Consider the following 23,799-nt stretch of genomic DNA (forward strand, 5'->3'; position numbering starts at 1 on the left):
TGTCTCAAAATGGGCAACCCCAGAGAAAAAAGATCACTTTTGAAATTTTTGACTACATGGCTGGGTGTAGCCATCAAACAAACAGGGTAACACTCATTATCTTCCTACCTATAGGAATATTTTGTGAAATATTTTCAGATCCTTGCTTGACAACTCCTGTAGAAGTGCTAAGTCTTATTCATTATGATTATTTTATTAGCCAAGTAACTAATGAGATGGGATAATTCTAAAGGCTGGGCCTTTGTGACTTTCTCCTTATTGATGTTCAGTAATTTGTAAAGAGGAAGGACTTTGTTTTAGTGAGAGCAAGCGCTTGAATACCGTGTATCTCTCTTTTTCCTATGGAGCATATCTCCAGTTCACTGTCCTAGCAGGGATGAAGTCCTGTTAATGAAAGTGGCCAGGGAAATCACTTGAAAAGGTGACATTAGAGGCAGATAGTCTGAACTAATACTTTGGGGAAACTAACCTCCCCTCCCTCAAAAAACAGCAGTCCTTGTGAAAGTCTTTTCTATTTGCAGACCATGGATTCATAAAGGGCAGCTATCTGACCTCATACTGCACTCCAAATTAATCTGGAATTAATTGGATTAATTGGAGCATGGTTACCTACTCTCAGCAGCAATGTAATTTTCTGGGTGGCTGCCCATGGCCAGACCCTCACAGTTTTTCCCGACTGGTGGCAGAGTCCAGCCACCAACTGCAGGTAGCAGGGCATGACTGGTGTAAGCAATTGTTTCTGATTGGACCCCATGCTCATCTGCCTGATAACAGGGAGACCATTACGGTACAGTATAAGATAGCAATTTTCATCCAAGGATCTCAAATCACTCTACAAAGGAGGGTAGGTATCACATTACTATGTTAAAATCATTTCACAAAGCCATGAAGACTTACAACAGCTGAGGACATGGCTTGCTAGCTCTGAATCTGGACCCAGGTGTCTATCTGAAAGTGCTGGGATGGGAATGTCATGGGGGCTGGTGGCCTGGAAAAGGTGAGCAGAGAGCACACAGAGAAGGAGGTGGCTACATAGTTTTTCTGAGGGGAAAGGAGGATTGAATATGGACACTATGTAGTTTCAATCCACCCCAAATGCATATCTGTACCTGAGCACTGACGGCAGCAGTCTCAGTGCGATAGTAAACAAGCAGAGAAATATAATCCATGTTACTTCTGTGTTTCAGGGGGGGATAAAGAAGAGCATGAAGAAAAGGAAGACACAGCCATGCATCACAGGATACAAGCGTATGGCTCCATTTTAGCCATCTGCTAGCTGCCATAATATGTGTGTTTGCTGATGCATTGATGGGGAACTACCCACTGTATGTTACAGTAGATTGTCTTTTGCCTTCTTTACTGTATTCCTTCTGTGAATATTTCAGATCATTCCCCCCAATGCCTTAAATTCAGGTGCTGGATTACAGTCGGGACAGGGGGTAAAGGCTACCACTCTGAAACCAAGCACAGAGAAACTCTAGTCTCTTAGCACACCTGTGTGGGAACAAGGTCAGACTGGAATCTCAGGCTACTCTCACACAGCTCTCAGGTCCCAGCCTGCATAAAACAGCACCATGATCCAAGAGAGCAAAGATTGAGCTTTAAACCAGCATTGCACAACATTGGAGGATCTGTCCCTGAGTCTATAAATTGCACCAAACTGTGTTAGGAGCATTTGTGTTGATTGGAATCTTTGCCTGTCTACGTTGCTGCATGTATACATTCACCCAAATGTATTTCTTTTACATCTCAAGCCAAAAACAGCTTGACGCAATGCTTAATTTGTGGTGTGTAACGTTGTGACACATTGCAGTCTAACGATGATATAATATGCAGAGATGAGCAAAAGGAGCACTAAAATGCAAGCTTACCATGAAGTACACAGTGCCCAGCTTGCAAGCACTTATTTTACTGCCGCTCAGATTATTTTCATACATCTTTGTATATCTCTAGCGTTATTGTTATTAAGAGCCAAAGAGAGACAGTTTACTTTAGTGTAAGGCAAACAACCTTTTAATAAGTGCCCAGCAGGCATTTGAAATTGCATTTCCCAAAATACACCTGTCCCAACCACATTAAAAATAAGGGGAAGGCATGCCAGTCGCACACTCAGTTCTTTGGGGGTAGGGTGACCAGATGTCCTGTTTTAAAGGGGCAGTCACATTTTTTGAGACTTTTTCTTTTATAGGCGCCTATTACCCCCCCACCTCCTGTCCTGTTTTTTCACAGTTGCTATCTGGTCACCCTATTTGGGGGTAGTTTCAGTGAATCAAGCCAGACCATGACTGACCTTTGACTGGATGCACAGGAGGCAGGGTGCAAGGAAGTTAATCTGGCTTGAGCACTCCACACAGGAGCCAGTCCTTGCTCCTTTGGTGAACACCCAGAGTGGGTGGGGAGTTTCAGGTAGGTGGACACATGGCTCCATTCTTCTGTCCATACAGCTTGCAAAGGATGGTGGAGCCTCCTAAGAACATAGCACTGGAAGGGACGTCCTGCGCCCTTGATTCCAGTCCTCTGCTATCATGGGCAACCTCATCATGTCGTCCCTTTACCACATTTACTAAGCTCCATCTTAAAATCAGTTAGGTTTCTTGCCCCGCATTACTGTATTGGAAGGCTACTCTAGAACCTCCCTCCTGGAGGTTTAGTAACCTTCTAATTCCCAGCCCAAATTTACTCATGGCCAATTTATACCCAGATCAGCTGGCTGCCAGGCGAAGGATTATACCTCCACATTATTCTTATTTAATATTGACATTGAGGTAGCCCTTCAAATCTGCAACCAAGTTGGGTCCTGTTGTGCTGTAGCTCATGGAGTGGGGTGGTTTGCATCACCTCCAGCGCAGGTCCGTGCAAAACGACACACTTAGTCCCTCACTTAGTGTACAAACTTTAATACCAAGTGAAAAGCAGCTCAGGCACAGGTAAAGTCTCTAAGGAAATGCCTACCCGATAGAGCAGAATATCATTACTGCCAATTGCAAGTGTTTAAAAAATCATGAACCAGGCTCCAAAAAATCAGGAGATTTTTTACAATAATCTGTTTGGGTTTCTTTTTATTTGTCTCTCGGATTTTGAGTCTTTAGGCCCCACCCGGGTCATGTTTTCAAGCTTTTCTCTGCACCCATGAAAGCTAAACACTTTGTTAAAAAAATGAAGGCAGAAACTGTCTCAAAATTGCTCAGCTTCAGGAGTTAGGGCTTGAACAAAAAACACCAAATACTGCGAAACCTGTTAGAAAATTGCTAGACTTGGCAACATAATATAGTTAGAGTCCTACCTTCTTCCTGTCTGTTCATTATTGGCATTAGAGAAATAACAATTGCTATGGAATAGTAACAAATCACATAACATTGTAAGATTTTTTTCCAAAATAGGATATTAAGAAATTATTTGGGATGCTAACTCATATCTGCCAGGTCTGCTTGTCACACCTATCAATGGCTTACATAATTTACTTGCCCCATCATTTCTTACCACAGAAAGCCAGTGGCAGTTCTTAATGTTGTTTCTTTTAGTCTTTTTTAATTGATTCAGTTCATTAATTGGATTCTCTTTGGGTTTTTCTGTAACTGTGACCACTGATATTAAAATCTGCAATTTGCAGGAAGTTGCTAATTTAGCAGTCAGGCTATCTTTTAACACTACAGAGAATAATAAAATGTTCTTAAATCAGTATGAATTATTAAAAAGAACTGGTTCATAAAAGAGGCAGGAAGGATCTATTTTCATGAAAGGTTTGTTTTAAAAAAAAAACACTCACAAGCTTTGCAGTTTCAATGAAGGAATTTCATCTGGACTCTGCTCTTGCAGTGGGATCTATTAGCTGGACCATCAATGCTCATGCACCCTCATTCACCCAGTAGGCTTCCACAAAAGGACAGTTGCAAGACAGGACCCAATATGTAACTACATTAAGGTTGCACATTATGCATTTGTGCAGACACCTGTTGTACTGTATTATGCCGGAGATGTATAAATAAAGGGCAAAAATTATACCCTCTATTCCTAAACTCAGGCACTTAACTCCATAATTAGGTGCCTACCAAAATGGCCTGATTTTCAAAGGTGCTGAGAGCCTGTAGCTCTCATTAACTTCAGAAAAGGTAGTGAGTACTCAGCATTTCTGAAAATCAATCCACACACATAGGAGTTCCATCCTGCACTGATTCAGCAAATTCATGGGGCTACTCTCATGCTTAAAGTTAAGCATGTGCTGAAGTGCTTTGCTGGAGCCAGGCAGCATGCTCAGCATCATGCAGGATTGAGCTCTGCATGTCTAAATACAGATTTAGGTGTCTACATTTAAATCACTGGGCCAAAAGCAGCGAATTGCTGTAATGTTTTGGTCAGATAACGATAATCTGGCAAATTTCCTACTGCTCAGATTATATTCCCAGTTTGCCAAATTGAAATTTAAGTAAAGAAAAGGTAAACTATCGGTCTTTAATATTACAGTCACAGTGTATGTCCAGGCTACCTTTATAGACACTTTATAAAGGCTAAATGAAGAATTAATAGATGTTTCAAGAAATGGGTAATTAAATGTTTTGGATTGGTCTAGAGTCCAACAGGTCAATAGGTTGGTCGTGATCTTGGTTTATACCATCTGCAACACCTTTAACTGAGGTGCTCCTAACACGTTACTCATGTCTGTAAGATGCTTTTAACATCTGCTAATAACCTAGTAACTCTTTGTAAACCATTTATAAATAGAACCCTAATATAACGTGTGACCATACTAGGAGAGGGTAATATGTGAGGAGCATTAGGCTGCAGGTTGCTCATTTGAAGAACATTGTGTTTCCAGAGAAGTGGAAGGAGATGTTGACCCCGATGAATCTGAACTATGAGCAAGGAGTAGAATCTGCTAGATAAACAGATTACAGAGTGAAGTGCAAGAATTACAGATCTGGAAGTCGGTGGACCAACTGGGAGGTAATGCTGTTTATTTATATATTTATTTGACTATTCGGAGATTTTCTCCAGGTTTGAGTTGTATGTTTAATGTCTACCCTGCTGTTTTAAAATGAGAGCTTTTAGAGCAGGTCATCTAGTTATGCCAGGAGGGCTCCTGCTAGAGAAATCATTCTTTCATACTATCACCTTGTTACTTTACAATCAGTTCTGCTTTTAAATAGCAAAGGAGCTCCTTGGAAGATGCCAGTTCTGATTACAGTTTGAAATGTCTAACCTTGGTTTACAGCATCTAAAAGTCTGTTTCTCACAGCTTGAGACTTACATGGACGGAGACTGTGTTCAGCTAATAGGGAAAAGAGCATCACTGCCACTTTATGGCATATACTGATCACTCATACGTACAATCAGCTTTACTAAATGCAGCAAGATGGAACCTTGCTGTAGGTTAGCTCTAAAACTGAAGTTCTGAAATGGAATGACTAACTCGGAATATTACAGAAGCACTAACACAGGTGCAGCTCATATCCTCGGCGTTGTAAGAAGTGTGTGACTTATGGCTGGTCTCCCTAGATATTTTTGATTACCATTGATTTTGCTTGCTTTACACACCCTTAACTTTGTCTTGCTAAAAAGTTTCTGTGTCTATGTGCTCATCTTAATCAAAAATGACACACTGAATAAAGAGAAAACATGCCTGATTCTCCTTCTCACTCTGCTGGGGTGTCCACCCCACACAGAGCCTGAAGGGGTTAAGGCGGCTATGTGGGCCAATTAACCATCTGGGCCGCACCTGGAGGAGGAGCCAGGGAGCAAGAAGAATTAATTACAGATAAAGCTTAGCTGGACAGGAACAGGAAGGGTCTGTATAAAGCCTAGTAGCTGAGAGCAGAAGAGGGCTGCAGGGAGAGAAACTGAAGTCACACTCAGGGGGAGAGAAAGTAAGATAGGAAATAGCCCAAGGCTACAGCAGTAAGGTTCAGGACTGTACTAAACCATGACTGCCTGTTGTAAGGTCCTTGGGCTGGAACCCAGTATAGAGGGCAGGTCTTGGTCCCTCTACCAGCCACTGGGTAGTGGTGCCATTAAGGGGCAGTGAATGGAAAGATTCCCTGGGACAGTGGGTCCTGCGGGACTTTGATTTCCCAGAAGGGGAGATCAACAGTGACCTGGCTGGAGGGCCAAGCCATGAAGTGAGAACAGTTAAGTCCTGAGGAGAGTGCGACACAGAGAGAGTGATGGAGTGCAACCACAGGAAGGGGCGTTGGCCTGGCAGAGCTAATCCCCAGATGTGGCCAGAAGGAGGCACTCCAGTGGTGAGTAGAGCAGTCAGTGACACTTGTGTACCCGGGTTTGACATCACTATAATTCCATTAATTTCAATGGCATCATTCCTTACTTACACCAGAGTAAAGAACAGAAGAATAGGGTTTAATGGGCTAAATCTTCAGCTGTGCTGGAGTAGAGATCAAGGTAGCTGTTGCAGGGAGACAAAGGTAGTTTTAAATGGCCTTTCCTCCCCTTGCTGTTATGGGGCTATCCAGGGGTCACACTGGTACAAGTTAGAGCAGCCTACAGGCTGCTTTAACTTGCCCTGGCTTCTAACAACCACGAGGAGCTACTATGCTGCCAATGATCTCTGGAGTGCCATGTGCTTCATTTCTGATATGCTCTCTTGCTCCTGAGATGTACCTGGCACAGCAGTAGAACCTGCTATGCCAGTTCTGTGCCTGCTGAAGATACCCCCTTTAGTGCTTCTTTTAGGTCCCCTGGCACTGCTCCAGCTCTACAAAGGGACATTAGCATGAGCTGGGATCTGGCCCAGAACTTCTGAACAAATAAGTTGTGTCGCACCATTGACTGCGTTTGGGTCTACATTAATTTTACCACCTTCCCTCATCTCTTGTCTCTGAGACTGTTTGTTTGCTTCTAAATTTGTTCAGTGAAATATGTGAACATTATCAAGTGCTTGCTTGGGAAGCAATAATGACCACATACAAATCTTACTGATTTCGGCAGCAAGCTGGATATGTTATTGGAGTCTGCATCTACAGACCTTTAAAGGGGTGCCAGGTAGGGTGACCAGACAGCAAATGTGAAAAATTGGGATGGGGGTGGGGCGTAATGGGAGCCTATATAAGAAAAAAAAAAAACAAAAATCAGGATTGCCCTATAAAATCAGGACATCTGGTCACCCTAGTGCCAGGAAAGAAATTACAGATGTGTTTGTAACCTTTACAGGCAGCGGGAGCAGCCTTCCCTTCGTCTGCATTCCTTTTTCGGAAGGATGACCCACGTGGAAATGATACAACACCGGTAGCTAAACTGGCACCATTCCTGAAGCTACTCCAAATGATTTCCAGGACTCATGAATCAATCTCCCAACCCATAATCCCACGTGAGTCAAGAGCCCAGACAGAAGAATCCTTTCCTCTTTGTAACTTTTCCCCCCCATAGAAACCCAAAACTTCATGGTAAATATCGGGGTGATTTTTATACTTTATCAGAGGCCTAATTACCAGGGTGCTACACCTGCATATTTTTTCATGGATGCTCAGGTGTCTGCACGTTTGTGTCATGACTTGACTTGACCATAGCTAGGCATGGCTTGAGGGCATCCATAGGGACAGCAGGGGAGAGAGGAAAGGATAGTTCCTCACAAGCTGTGGAGTGGTAGGGAAGTTTCTCCCTGGCACTACTGCTACAGATTTAGGCTTCCATATTCCCTGCCACTACTGCACCTTCACTCGGTGGGAAGATAATGGCTGGTGGACCTGCGCAGCAGGGGTTTCCTGGCCTTACCTTGCTCATTCAGAGTCTATTGACACAGCGTTCTGCAGCCCATAGGAGTGAGCCTCGGACACCAGGCTGCAGAGACAGCCCTTTGAAGTTGCAGCTTGGGATGGAGCTCAAGCTCTGAAGTCTAGGGAATGGGGTGAACTTCCAGGCCCCGCTTCCAACCCTTGCTACATACAAGTGGCTGAAAGATCTAACCAAGAAGCTTAAAAAATCACCCTGCCAACTTGCCACTGCCTCATCATGCTGACCATACGGCCAGAAGCACAAGAACTGGACTGAGCACTTGTTCTGTGAACAATGGAAGGAATCAATCAATTCACTGAAAGAGGGGTTTCAGAACTGATGTATGGTGTTCTGTTGGCACTAAGTGCCAGTTCGGAGAATGGGATGTTCCTCACCAAAGACTAATTGTGTCCCTTCACACTTCAGGTGATAGTGCAGCTGTGATCTGTGAGGAAACAAACTTGCTGAGGAAACAAACAGGCAATTTGAAATGTAAGTGCCTGCCAGCTGTAAGTTTCTGTCATGCTTCCAGAGGCAGGCATGACTGCTTTCAAGTGACAAGATTTGGGGCCTAAACAGGAAGTTACAGGTACCTTCAAATGGTCACATTCAGAAGGAATCTTAGCATTTATTTTTACTTTCAACTGATCATTGAAACCAGGAGGAAACAAAACCAGACTTGTTGCCTCCTCATTTTGGAACTCCGCTCCCACAACATGGTGCACATTCTGTTATCGGATTTTTTTTTTTGACAACCCACCTACCTACTAACTTTTCCCTTTTGTTTTTTCCCATGTCAGACAATGGGATCAGATGTATTTACTTGCTAAGAAGATGGTTTAAACATCTCTTGAAATAAAAACACAACAGTCTGATTTAGAAAGCTTTTTTATTTTTCTCCCAGGGCAATTTGGTTGTCTGTCTCTCTCTCCCATTGTGTGGTAAACCCAAAATGCGTGATTTTTTTTTATGTACATTGTGCCTCATTTGTCACTGCAGTATATGGACCTTATTCTCTACTGCCTTTACACTTGTGAAAAGCACGTGTAAAGTGTTGCCACTGAGGGCTGGGCAGGGCAGGGTGGATTGTTTCATGCACTAGAGCTGCAGTTCTCAAACTGTGGGTCAGGACCCCAAAGTGGGTTGCGACCCCTTTTTAATGGGGTTGCCAGGGCTGGCATTAGATTTGCTGGGGGCTGGGGTGAAAGCCTGAGCCTCATCTCCCAGGGCCAAAGCTAAAGCCCAAGGGTTACAGGCCCCCGCATGGGTCTGAAGCCCTTGGGCTTTGGCTTTGGCCCCCCTGCTTGGGGTAGTAGGCTTTGGCTTTGGCCCTCATGCCTGGGGCTGTGGGACTCGGGCAGGCTCAGGCTTTGGTCCTCCCTCCTGGGTCATGTAGTAACTTTTGTTGTCAGAAGGGGGTCATGGTACAATGACGTTTGAGAAACCCTGCACGAGGGGAATCCCCAGGTGATGTATAGACGATGTATCTGCTTGCAATTCACTGCTACCCTGGCTGGCCTCAGTCACCCCACTCCTAAGGGGCATGGCTGGAAGGAAAGGGGTATGACTGAAGTACTGCTGAGTTCTGATCTTGGGGGAGGTCATCACAAGTGATGCAATTCAGAGTAGCCCTGAGAATGTTCTAAATTTTTACTCAGGGCTGAATTGGTGGTCAACAGAGTAAGGATCAGAGATCCTTAAAGAGCATTTCCTGGTCCCACTTCTAAATGTACTGTGCATTAAAGGTCCTATACTGAGGATCTGGCCCTTCAAGTAAAATATTGCATAACATCTTAAATATTTGTATAAAATATATTCTGTGTCCCAGGCCTGAAAAAGGCTTTGTGAAGGATGGAGTGTTGGTTGCAGTTGTCAGAAAAACAGCTTAAGGGAGAAAAAGTTGAGTATTACCTTATAAAATGGGAGCTATATTTCATAAAGCAACTTTTATTAGCTGGTGCTGCTGGTCTGACTAGTAATAACCATGTGGGTTTGTAGACTTTTAATGTGAGTTGCTCTTTTTATTACCTGTTGGTTACAAAATGACTGTACTCTGTCAGCTGGGAAATGGAAAGACCTGATTTATGTCATTATTTCTCTTCTTATTCTACTGGGATGTTTAAGGCTCATAGAGAGCCTAATACAAATACCTGAGAAGTAAAGGGAAATCTTTTCTTTGGCTTTGAGATTTGGTCAGGTCCAGATTGTGGGACATCCTGGAGGGCATGTTGTCTCCCACAAGTTTGTTTATTCCTGTTTGTGCTTTTAGGGCTGCTGTTCAGAGAATTAGAGAATATCAGGATGGGTATCAAATAGACAAATCTTGAGAAATATATTTGGCAAGTTATCTTCATTTGTTTCTAACTTTATCTGATCATAGAACAATTCACAGGCAAGAAGTCCTCTATGGTCTTCCTATGGGGAGCACAACTTTTCTAGATTGCTTGTGGTGATATTCCTTAGACTTAGGGGATGGGTTTGAACTCTTTATAGATCCATTGATCATCATGATCTAGAATACTTATTCAAGGTTTATTGATTATTATAAGCAAATCCTCTGGCTATCACCATAATCATGCCAGGCATAATATGCTATATTGCTAACTTCTTAGTAAAAATAACATATCTATTTTGATTTTTTTCCATTACAGTACCCAAAAGTACCAATATGAATGTAAAATTACATTCATGGTTCTACAGTCCAAGGCTGTGTGGAAGCTATTGCTAAACTGATCATTGCTACACCATTTGCCTATATACTTCGTGCTCTGCTAGCATTAACATAATCACTTTGTAAAGGTGCTTGGGACTCCTGGATTATGAAAAGTGCTATATTGTACAAAAACAAATTTTAGCCTTTGTAAAACTTCACTATGTACAACACTGAAACATTCTTGGTCCTTTAAAATGATATCAGCATCATAGAACAGAAATAGAATAGATCATCAATACATGACAGTGCCTTGATTTGCTTTCTACTTCACAAGGATGCAAAAGAATAGAATGGTTCTATTCTAGAATGGTACTGGTTAGTTGACTTTTTTTTTTTTTTAAATTCTTCAAAATGCAACAGCTCTTCAGCACACTTCTGCAGAACTGTTTCCAAATAGCTTTGTCATTGTTCTGTCCCAGTAGCAAAGGTTGATATATTAGCACAGGGAACTTTGGATCTCATCAATATTTAATCTGTGTTTTGTTACCACACATCTGTTTTCACTGATAACAAATTCTTCCTTTGAAGTAGACCCTGTCTGCTTGGATTTTGCACCTTTCTGCGAAATAAGTACAGAGTTTTGTAACTTAGCCAGGCGGCACTTGTAGGCATTTTATGTCAATAAGGTGCATAACCCCACTGATATATTGGAACACTACAAAAGGTTTACATAGAATGTTGCAATAGCATAAAAATATGCATGTGGGTTTTTTAAAGATTTGGATTATTTCCATGTGCCATCTGGGCTACGTTATGTCCTCTAGAATACTGCCACTATTTTGCATGTAATCGCTACTTGAAATATATCTATGTTCCTACAAGTGATTTTTTTTTTGTACTTTCAGTTCTATTGTGGAGTCCTACAACAACCATGACATTGATAAACTACATCCACAGCCTAATGCATCTTTCCTTGGCTGCTTCAGGAGATTTTGTTTCTGATACATTCAAATAAGAAATTGAAAGAAACGGATCTCTTTATTTATGAAGAGAGAGCTACAATTCAGAGAGCTATTTATATATCTGCTTACCCCATCACCTTAGTATCTGAGTGCCTCACAAACAGTAATCAGTTATCCTTCCATCATGCCTATAATTCCAGGTAGTATTATCTATATCTTGCAGATGAACTAATGCACAGAGGTTAAGTGACTTGCCCTAGGTCCCACAGGACATCTGTAGTAGAGTCAGGAACTGAAGCCTGAATCCTAGTCCAGTGCCTTAGCCAAAAGGCCCCCTTCCTCCCAATGACTGGATGATATATGGATCCTAAAAACCAATTTAGGAGAGTATGTTGTACAGAAATCCTTAGAGGAATTTTTCTTGCATAAATAAATGTAAAAGCAAGACAATAAAATAGGGGATTGCAAAGTTCAGGATGACTCAGTTGGATTCTCTCTTCTTCTAGATCCATCATGTGCTTCTTAGTCCTTCTCCTGCTGAGTCTTATAGGGAGGGGAAATAGTTGAGTAACTTACTTCTTATTAGTAAGAGACAAGCTAAATCAAGCTATGATTCATGCTTCCAATTTGTGTCTTATTTTTTGTCAATGGCCAGTGAGAGAATTGCAAAACACCACTGACTCAGATGCTTTGGAAACTGTGTGTAGTCTTTGTTACAGTTCAGGGCAATTGCACCTGTATTCCCTCTGTGTTGTCCAGCAAGGGTACTTCCTCTAGGCTTCCAGGTCACCAGCCGTTGTCTCTCTCCCTTCTGATAAGGCTATTTCTGGGCTTCACAGTACCCTGACAATACAGTCATTTTTCCCATCCAAAGACAGACTGTCTAAGCAGGCCTGCTTTGCGTCTTTCCTCAGACAGTACGCAGAGTGATTGCCACAGTTATAAGTTACCACACAGCTGTTTCTAAGCAAGCAGATTTATTCTTAAGGTAAAAGTATAGTAGAGACAACATATTAAAAAGAACCTATATGCATCTTAATAAGATTACCAAAGATGACCCCTCCCCCTCCTTCAACAAGGACTCTGGTTGGTAATTAGTCTTTCAAACCGCACACAGGGTCTTCCCTGTGATCATAAGTTCATCACAGCATTGGCTCAGAACAAGCACTCTGCCTTTGGGGCCTCAGTAGGCCAAACTCCTTCCAACTCTTCCCTAAAGATTGGGGCCCACCCTGGACCTGTACGTTTGCTGGATCAGAAAGGAGGCCCTGAGTCAGTTTAAACAGGTGGTTTGTTTTTTTTATCCAAAAATTCTGTTGGTCCCTGGAGAATCCGGTTTGAATTAGTAGATGCAAACCTATCCCAGGCATCACTTCAAAGGGCTGATAACCAGAGCCAAATACATTAGCGTACCCCCTCCTCCTCGAGAAGTTATATGCGATAACACACAAACAATTGCATTTTTAATATAACGGACCCCCAGCATATCAAACTCAGTTCAGTTAGGCTTATCCAGGATATTGCAATGTATTGTTGTATTTGTCACAGCCTTTTCTTTTAAGGAGGCTTTTCTTTCCCCTGTTGGTCTGACAAGGGCTTACAGTGTTGCTTCAGTCATAGTTGGACGTAGTTTCCAACAGCTAGTAGTTAGTGATGAAGCTCTAATTACAACAGCAGTAACTAGGCCCACGGTAGAGAAAGTGAGTCCACTCCTGTAAGGAGTTGTCCTTATGGGAGCAGTCCTCACTCAATGTCTGATTTTTCAAAGTAGACCTCCAGTTACACAGGTAGAGTTCAGAGACTGCCACTGAACTGCACAGTCTGTTTTATGCCCACAATACGCTGCTGGGAAAAGGCATGAAATATGCCTTTGGAATTAAAGGTTCAATTCATTGGGGGCCCAAAGTGGTACCTACAGCCTGGAGCGCAGTCTGAAAATCAAACCTGTAAGAATCCTAATGAAAGCAATAAGGCTGCTATCTGTAAATAAGCACATGCAGGATCAGACCCTGGGAAAAACAGTCAGAAACCTGGATATAAACAGCCAGTACCAGGCATTAGACACCAATGTGGATTGTTTTGTACATTAGAATAAAAATGATTTACCCACAGAATGACACAGGGCACGGTGGGCTTCCATCCAGTAACATCTGTAAAGCACTGAGACGTAGAGAAGAGTCCCTACAGAAGAGCAAATTACTGATCCAGGGCCAAATCCTGAAATTATTACTTGTTCTTTTTATTTCTACTGTGGTAGCACCCAAGGACCCTATCTGGGAATCATGACCCCATTGTATTAGGTGCTGTACAGATAACACAAAGTCCCTGCTCCAGGCAGCTCACAATCTAGAATTGGTGTTAGACAGAATTTACTAAGGGAAAACTCTCTATGAAGTCAGTGGGAGCTCTGAGTGGTGGAATCTGTTTATTCATGGATGCTACTGGCTTCAGCCCACTCCGCTCCCCTTGCCTGAGTATGGTTGGAGTAAATCCTGAATAAGGACTTCCAGCTTTGGCGCGATAGTTTTTAAATTAAGCCTAAATATGGTTTTAAAAATACTACTCTATTTCCTTTTTCTCTCTAGGTATTGTCAGGCACTGTAGTTGATATAGGTTATGTCAATAAGTTGAGGAAGAAGATGCTATCACATACTAAGCTTTCTCTGGGAATTTAAATATTGCAACAGCATCTTAAAAAATTATACTTTGCTTTATCAGCCAACAGGTTTGAACAATCAATGCTCACATTCAAATACCTCATCATGTGAAGCTCTACAGTTTCACATTGGATTATTACAGCCTGAAAGTCTGATGTCTCCTTTGACAAAATTGTATGGATGCATCCATAAAGGTTAATGTTTGCTTCTGTCATGGAGAGGAACAGTGGGATATGTTATAAGGCAACCTTTGACTTAATAAACTACAGCTGACTAAACTGGGAACTGAGAATAGAACAAAACAGCAGGAACCATTTATCAATGGTAAAAATGACTTAATATGTTACTTTGCAGACAACAGATTTCTCTGATTAAAATGATCTTTCCTACCTATCTAATACAAAAGGTATCACAACATATGATATGCAAAGAGCATTTTTGTCCAGGACTTCTTGTCCCAGAGTCACAACATGGATTTTCTGTTCAATGGAAATACATTGCTTTTAAGATCATTAGCTGATGAGGATGATAATCATAGAAGTGTAGAACTGGAAGGGACCTCACTCGGTCATCTCATCCAGTCCCCTGCATTCAAGGCAGGACTAAATACTAACTAGGCCATTCCTGACGTGTTTATCTAACCTGTTCTTAAAAACTTCCAATGACAAAGATTTCACAATTTCCCTAGGCAATTTGTTCCAGTGCTCAACTACCCTGATAGTTAGGAAGCTTTTCCTAATGTCCAACCAAAACCTCAGTTACTGCAATATAAGCCCATTGCTTCTTGTCCTATCCTCAGAGAATGGAATGGCAACATTTATCAGCTTATTCAGAATCACTTTTAACAAGACACCTGTTGGTTAATGTAAGTAATACTGCTGTACTACTAAAAGCAGGAATTCAGAATGAAAATGTTTTGATACTGTCACAAAGGACATTTGGGCCATTATTTTCAAAAATAGGTGCCTACACTGAAACTCTTGGGCACCTAAATAAGTTACCTGATTTTTCAAAAGGGCCAAGCACTTAACATTTCCTATTGACTTCAGTGAAAGCTCAGACCACAGATTTAGATACCTAAGTACTGATTTAGGAGCAGGGGTGCTGAGAGTTATTCAACCAATCTGTAAACCCTGTATGTGGTGGAATCCACTTTGCGCCAGGGAATGCGGCAGCACCCTTAGTTCCAGCACCGATGTTTAGGAGTCTATCTGCAGGAAATCTTGGCCTTGGCTTTTTCACATGAAGCATTACCACAACTGCTTTTTGTGTAACTTCAGATTGTTTATTATCCCCACAACATGTTTTCTGTTAGCCTAAATATCATTAATAAAGAGCCTCAGTAATATGATGCTGCTCATTAAATTCAGAGAGCTCCTAGGGAACTTCACTTCTGCAGTCGTATAATATCATACTGCCATGATGTCCTGCTATGCAGAACATGTTTGCCGTTCCTGTATTTGCATAATTTTCAGAGAACACTACACTTCTCAATACTCGCCTCATAAAACTTTTTGCCCATGTTTCAAGCACTCCACAGCTGGCCCCTTGAGAGGACAAACCAAGCTAATAAGCCTGACTCCCCAAACCACCCGCTATCTTTCTTTCACATGTGCCCCTATTCCTGCTGAATCTGTAGAACTAGAGCTAAATCCTTCACAAAGCAGAACTTCTGTCCTCTGCACAGCTCTATACTGAGTGTTATCTTCTCTATTATATTGGATATAATTTGTTTTTAAATAAAAAAGGAATGTCCTACTTCAAACCCTTTTTTCGGGGAGGAGGGCAGCGGTGGTTCCTCTTATCTCTAATGTTCAACACTCCTATCAGTAGCTGTAGTAAAGGCTTGTCTTGCCTTTTAATTTCATGTTTTGGCAATCCATGATGCTCTCTCACTCTCTCTTGCTGGCCTTGGCATTCTGCACAGACACAGTGACTAGATAAATCACAAACCCACAACTTGGGCATGGGGCACAAGAACCTTACTCCTTCAGTTCCAAAACCACAGGCCTCTACCATATGAGATAAAGGACATTGCACTAGGTGGCAGCAGTCTTTCTTCTTACCTGTGGGCATGCTACTTGAGGACAAGCTCATGGACAAATCCATTACATTACAATCTGCTTCTAATGTGTTGGGTTCAACCCACAAAGTCTTGAATGCTTTGGAATCTGTGAGACCACCATACTCCCTCTAAGATACTAGTACACTTGCCAACAGCATTTCTGGAGATCTGATTCCCTTCCCTTACATCAACACATATCAGGAGAAGTCAATGGAGAAACACCAGTGCCCAACTGTTGGGTCTGTCAGAGTGAAGCTGAATATTTCACAGAGGATTCTTTGACACCGAGGTGGGTGTTATTCAATTGCCTGAATTCTCAAAGTATAATTAGAATATCAGTTACAAGATACAAGGTTCCTCCCAGTGTTTTTTCTTGCCTCTGGTCTCAGAAGGTTTGGCTATCTAAGTTTAACACCAGCCAAACACATGGGCAGTTTAGAGAGAATCTACAAAGACATTTGCTGAAGCAAACAAATGAATCTAAATGTCTGCAGCGGAATATGGCTATGATATAAATGGGACTAGGTTCAGACTCCAAGTCTGGCTGTAATATTAATGGTAATAATGAATGGTTCCAAACAGGATTTAGCTTGTTACAAAACACCCATAATAAAGGGAAGATGCAAACTTCACTAATGATACAAATTAAATGCAAGGAACTCAATCCACAATCATTTCAGAAAGACCTGCGTCCAACTGGAGGCCATCATAACTGTGTGGTTCATGGTACCAAATACAACTAATAAATCGAAAGACAGCAGCCGAGACAAGCACTTATTACTAAATCAAGAAGAACAATCTCTGTGCAGTCCTGGGTCACCCATCCTGATTAGAATTAATTAAAATTCTGATGATCCATGTGGCTCTAAAACAGAATGGATGCAACTTAGGAAGTATCTTAAGTGAAGTAAGAAAGGTTAGTAATGGCATGATCATTAACAACGTCTCCTGCTATATTTAAATTTTTTACCCTTGAAATTTTCATGAAAGATTTCAAATTTGCTCGCAGTTTTCAAGTAGCCAAAGAGAGATTAATTATATGGTTTAAGACTATTGGTGAACTGATTCTGATAAAAACTATATGGATTCCATGTTTACAATATGGGATGGAGGAATTGCTCCAGATAAAATAAGAACTGACTGAAACTTCCAAATCAAGCCCTACCTGAATCTTTTTTTTTGGATAACTTTTTAACTTCTCTTTTAATAAACAATAATAATAAACCACTTTGCCTCTTCATTTCCTGATTTCAGCTGGGACAAGAAGCAAGGTGAGATAAAGCAGCCAAACTTTAGACTATTGCTGATACAAACAGAACCTCTTCACCATTGGATTTTGCCTATGTCTAGAGCCTAAGAAAAATATCCAAAAAGAATTGTGAGAGGAACACTAGAGATCTAGCCTGGAAGCTGTTGATCTGGGCTATAGGATAATTTCATGCAAATCATCAGCAAGAAGCAAATTTTACTAACCGAGATCAGAGTTACCAGAATACAAGGAAATATAAGATAAAGTCAGATCACTACAATTTGTCAAACTGGAAGAAATATTTATCCCAATTATCTTCCCTTTCAATCTGAAAAGGCTAGGACTAAAATTTGTGGCAAATCTTTTGATGCCTAGGAACAACTGGGAGGATGGATTAAGGAGAAAATTAATAGTCTGAAATAAGGATGCAGAGCAATTTCTTCACTTCAGCATCAAACTCAAATAGAAGCCAGCCTTAATTTTCTTTTAGACACCTTAATTTGATTCTTCCATATCTACCTTAGATACTTATATGGTTCTCATTACCATGTAAAACTATGGCACAGACAGACTAAGGCCCAGTTCCACAAAGGTATTCAGACTCCTAACTTCTACTGATTTCAGTGGAAGTTAGGAGCTTGAATACCTTTGTGGATCTGGGCCTAAGTGATTTGCTGACACAGGGTGTCTACAGAAGAGCAGAGGATTGAATGCAGGTCTCTTGTCCCAGGCTGTCTTCCTAACTATCAGACCACCTTTCCTATATCAAAATGATCGGTTAGGCCAGAGGCCATGCTCTGCATCTCCATTTCCTTCCATCTAGCCTAATCTCTGAGCACCTCTATAAACTTGGGAGCGTGATACATCAAAAGGATAGAGTGAGTCTGTGAAAGAACTGTGCCACTTATAATATTTGCTCATTCAAGATTGAACGGATCATAGGCCTTTAGATCAACTGGGAGCAGAGAGGACTAAGCTGTTTCCAAAGATAATCTTTCAACAGAGTTGTACGAGTAAAAATAGGATCTGGTTAGTGGTTTAAAAAAAAGCAATATTAACATGAGTATTAGTCTTTAATGTCTCAGAAGGGTACAAATCAAGTGAGACAACAAGAGCTGGAGTGCCAGCAACGTTTGTTCTGAGAGTTCTGAGCACAAGAACCAAAGGACCTCAAAGCTGCAACTTAACATCACAAAGTGAATGCAGATCCTCTCAATAGTTGAGCATGTTGCAGAGGAGGCAAGTTCTTCAAAATGCTTCCCTCTGTCTACACGCATCAGTCTTGCACAGGTTTATCTTTAGCTGTGTGCTCTTCATCTACATGTTGATTTCAGTGGTGCTCTCAAGCTCTTCCACAGTATGGGCCACATCTTAATAAAGATGTCACACAGACTGCCCCCTCCCCTCCCTGTGGCAATAAAGTAACATCCCAGTGGTAATATAGCAATTGCTTACATGGAGAATTAATATCAGGGAAGTGTTTCATGTGTCTGTCTTTTAATGCAACTCAGCGTGTGAAAACAAGGGGTAGAAGACACCACCATAGTCTAGGTTGCTACCCACTGATCACCAGCAGGTGCTGAAGGACCAGCCATGGGTGGTACATGGATCACAGTTTGGGAACTGCTGTGCTAGGCACTGAGAAAGCTGGAGAAGTGATGCTGTTTAGGTTCAATTTAAAGGAGATGGAGAGCTCTGTATACTGCTGGCATTTCAGCCCATGCTGTTTCATTAGCTCTCCCACTGGCTTCATCTAGATGTTGAATAATTAAAAGGGGTGGCAGAGGACTGAGCTTTGTGGGATTCACTGTCTGAGATCTATTGGAGCTAGAAGAAGAGTTGCCCCTACTGACTTCTTGGGTTTGGTCTGAGAGGAGAGACCTGAGCCATTTAAAGGCATTTTCATTCATCCCTGCAGGTGGGACAGGAGTAGTAGGTGATCTACAGTACCATATGCCAGACAGGTAAAGTGAGATACATATGGATGTATTTCTTTTGCCTACAGATAAGTGGTAGGTGACCCACCAAAGCAGCAAATGCTGTCTCCGTGCCATGCCTTGCCATGAACCTGATGGAGAGGGATCCAGGATATATGTGCTGCCAGGTGGATGCCTATGGCCACTGAGGCTGAATTTGAGCCTTAGTCCGTACGATTTTTTTTCTTACATATTGGTGTGGTCTGGAGTATTTTTCTTTCTTGTCTTGTCCAAGGCAGCTGATGTATTTTAAATTCTTGCAGTGTTAAATTTAGCATCTATAATCACAGCACAGTAGTTTCTTGAAAGCTTCTGTGTATTTTCTCCCACCTTGGATTACCAAATATCTCAGCTGCGGAATTCTGTTTACTCTGAGCCGTCTTGAATCAAAAACTTGTATAAATTAGAGGCGTGATGGGATCTAAGCCTAATTTCTCATAGTGTGGATGTGAATCCACCATCTGGAGCTCGGCACAATCATAGGCCAAACAATTCTGGAAAAATAGAACAAAGGTGGAGGTACTGCCAAAATTCTGGCTCGCATAAATCTTTGTCTTTCTGTAGCCCTGTGGATGATGCAAACCTGCTCTTTTATAAACGTATGGTGTAGTATATTCCATCCTCACTCCAGCTCTGGCAGTGCAGTCTCATTTCATCAGTCATGGAAATTAAAGAATTATTGCAGTTACATGCTCTTATTTGCAGACCCAGTTTTACTCTTAGCCCTTTCTCTCTCATACAGTGGCCTCTGTTAATAGCTAACTATTGGGTTTTTGGTTGTAAAGTCCTTGAGGGACAATAATAAGTCCTAAGTATGGGGAAGGATAGCTCAGTGGTTTGAGCATTGGCCTGCAAAACCCATGGTTGTGAGTTCAATCTTTGAGGGCCCATTTAGGGATCTGGGGCAAAAATTGGGGCTTGGTCCTGCTTTGAGCAGGGGGTTGGACTAGATGACCTCCTGAGGTCCCTTCCAATCCTGATATTCTATGATTCTATTACATAAGGCCCAGATGATCTATTCTGCCATGTAGAACTGGGAGCAGGGGAAGGAAAACTGAGGAACTATCATATAGATGGGGGTTGATCACACGGGGATGGAGCAGAGAGAGGAAATGCTGGTTGCATAATTTTCTCATACCATATAGCAGCTTCTATCCCCTCCGTGGCCAGGATGCTTAAGCTCAGTGCTGCATGACAGTAGGGCAGGCTGAGTGGCATGCCCAGCTAGAGGCAGCTACAGGGAGAGCATGTGCCCTTATCAGGATGACATAACTTAGTAAGCAATATGGCAGACCATAAGAGTGCGGGGCCCAATGTTACACTGTAGAAGCACCTCACTAGGCAAGCGTGCCCTGTGATAACACTATGGAAAGCATACTGCCTTCTTACCGCCCCAGGGAAGAGTTCTTATTCCTCAATGGCAATGGGAAATCCTTTACCTACTTCTAATTTTGGGGAGAGTTCTACTAGATTTTATCCTCTGAGTCCCATGCTCCAATATTTCAGCATCCATTATTCTGAATTAGAGCTGGATCAGTCTCTTTTGTTCATTCCCACACTTGCACGATTCAGGATACCAGGAGGGATGGGGTGTGGCAGGTCTTGTATTCAGGCTGAAGGATAGGTTCACATGCCTGGTTGTTAGTTCTCCACCCTTTTTTTTTTATTAACACTTTTGAGACCCAAACAAGGGGTGGCACAGGTAGATTGCTAAACACCGTCATCTGTCTAATTTGGAGGAGAGCAGCAGGAAACTGCTAAGGACACAGCTGAGCATCAACTTAAACATTGTTCACACAAGGTGAGAGTACATGAAGAGCAAGCAATGGGACCAACTCCAGCTAGATGTACAAAGTCTCTTTCTCCTGCTCCTTGTGACCCTTTTCCATGTAATGGCAGTGCACATTTCAGGGTTTGGGCTTTTGTTTAAAGTCAGAGAGACTGGATTCATGTTAGGCTTTTATTTCCCTGGGGTAGGTGGGCTTGGTCGGACATGCTATCACAGCTGAGGGGTTGGGAGCCATCTCTCCCATCACAACTGATCAGTCCGAGGAGATCATGACCCTTGAAATGTGAAAGCTTACCCAAATATATGGCGAGAAACACAGATGCAGAGTATTTCTTACTACAGCCCAGCATTGTTCTGCCCTGAGGTCAGAGATTCAGCGTGGAGATACATTCCTTCTTAGGGGATGGCTGCTCTTGAATGGCTGCACTTGGTGCCAGTCAAGCAATCATTGATGTGATCAACTGCTAGATGACTCTCACAGGGAGTTAATATCTATAGCTATTTTGGAATAGAGTTAGGGAGAGGTGATGGTCTTTCTGTTTGCTGGGAGATGGAGCAGTTCTTGACATGACAGGATGGTGAATCCCACTGGGAGAGGCTACTGGGAAGTGGTCCAATGAAGCTTGTGTTTAACTAAAGGCCTGACACGGTTTTTGCCATTAACTCCAAAAGGAGTTGGATGGGTACATTAGTGTCGGAAGGCTAGATGACCACTTGGTAGTGAGGATTACTTGGGTTCGTACCTATACCTGTTCTGTCTGTACTCTCTAAAAGATTGCAGCCAGTATGTTGTTTTTCCACCTAGAATTTAATTCCATCCTCTTTTACAATGGCCTTGTAGCAATTTCCCCCACACCGGAGCTATTAGCAGGACAGAAAGATAAAACTTCCAGTCTCTGCTTTTATTTTTGAATAATATTGCTGAGCAGTATTTACCAACTACAGTACTTTGCACTGTCCCCTTTTTATTGGCTGGAAGGCTCAGTTTCCCTCTATCATGTATCTTCTTTCATGGTTTAAACAGAAGTTTAGTTTTCTCCCATGATACCTAGACTTGTTAAGTAATCACAACTGCCAGAGCCTCACACTGATTTCTCCTGTGCATTTTTCATTAGAACAATGTATAATGGATGATACCGTTAGAGTGAAATGACATTGGCTACATGATCCAGACCTTTCCACTACTGTCGAACTAAAGGGACCTTTCCTCATTGCAGCGTGTCACACAAGTGACATTAATAGTCACTCGGAAATAAAGGTAAAGGTTGAACTAGTTTTTAATGAGCACGGAAGTTCTGAGTCACTATGAGGCTGAAACAAAGCACAGTATTTCATGATTAATTATATGCACATTGAGAGATACCTCCTCCCCTCTAATATAAAAGAAAAACAAAGTCAAAACATTTCACTTTGGAAAAAGAGTGAGTAATAATATAATGGAATGTCATTAAATATAGATGCCTTCTTCGCTCTGTCATTGTGCACTACAGGACACACAAGTCTGAGGTTCTTTTCAGGTATGTACATGCGTGTACATAAATACACATGAAATAATAGCAACAATAATGATTAATGAATAAGCCTGCTCAGATAGGGCTAGTTGTCAATTTCTCTGCTGCTGTTTTTCCTGTCTCAAGAGCAGGAGAAACTACTGTGTTTGTTGTTCTTCAGATGTTAGCTAATCTTGTGTAGGTTAGTTGGTGGACATGAACTCAAAGTAAGGGTCACGTAAGACATCTCACTGAAATGAAAACTTTGCCTCCTTAACTTAAATATCCCTTTTATAGTGGTTAAAAAATAGATTACAGGTTCTTTTAAGGAGCTGGTTGCTTGAATGCTCTACAGTCTCATAACTGAATGGGTCCAACATTTCTGAGAATCAGGGTTTTGAGTTGTTGCACAGACACCCCATGCATCTGACACCAAAAATTAATCAATCACTTATTAGTGATTAGCAACTAACTAAATTAGCAATCACTTATTATCATTTGGTTTCATATGACTGCCCCACTGCCTATTTCTCAGCAATATTGTTCATTACTGTTAGAGTAGCAAAAAGAATTACATTTTAGAAAAGGAGTGTGCTTTTCACCATCTTTGCAGGCTTAGCAGCAAGCCAGAGACATTGCCAAAAGGCAGCAGCTAAATCCTCAGGGATTTATAAGCAGCTTAAGAAACTGCACAAAAGGTGGAGAAAATCAGAACCTGGGCAACCTTGACTCCTTTTGATGAATCAAGTCTTAGATTTCTGCTTCAGTGTCAAACTAAATCCCAACTATTCAGAACAGACATTGGCAAATTATTGTTGTGGCTGCTAAAGTAGATCTTAAAAGCATAATAAAACATTTTTAATATTGATAAGTTTTATATACATAGTCTAGAGAGACCATAAGTCTGAGCTTGGGGTGGCTAGATTCAAACCTCGTGAGTTATGTAACAAGTTCTCCCAGACAAATGTCAATAAAACTTTTATCCTACTTCACACCACCATGTAGTCTGGATATGCCACATTTTATGGACAGGCTGTTTTAGAGATTTTTGTTTTTTTAAAGAATGTATAAGTACTAGTTTTTGTACACCTCCCCCTACACTGGCACAGGTAAGCTCTTTCAATACAATGAGTCTAAGCCTTCAGAAGGAGAGGTAAATTCTGACTGATACATTTAAAAAAAAAAAAAAACCTCCAAAATCCTATAAAATACCTTTTTGTCTAGGTAGAATAGCTT

General features: G+C 41.7%; 1 long non-coding RNA gene across 1 annotated transcript; it reads left to right on the forward strand.

The window, feature by feature from the left end:
* Positions 1-1,207: 1,207 nt before the first annotated feature.
* LOC141994565 (uncharacterized) lies at positions 1,208-8,548 on the forward strand. Its single transcript, XR_012641168.1, has 3 exons — positions 1,208-1,325; positions 4,814-4,941; positions 7,162-8,548. It is a non-coding gene; the product is annotated as an uncharacterized LOC141994565 (long non-coding RNA).
* The last annotated feature ends 15,251 nt before the right edge of the window (positions 8,549-23,799 follow it).

Source organism: Natator depressus, chromosome 10, assembly GCF_965152275.1.
Source record: "Natator depressus isolate rNatDep1 chromosome 10, rNatDep2.hap1, whole genome shotgun sequence".
Classification (NCBI taxonomy): domain Eukaryota; kingdom Metazoa; phylum Chordata; order Testudines; family Cheloniidae; genus Natator; species Natator depressus.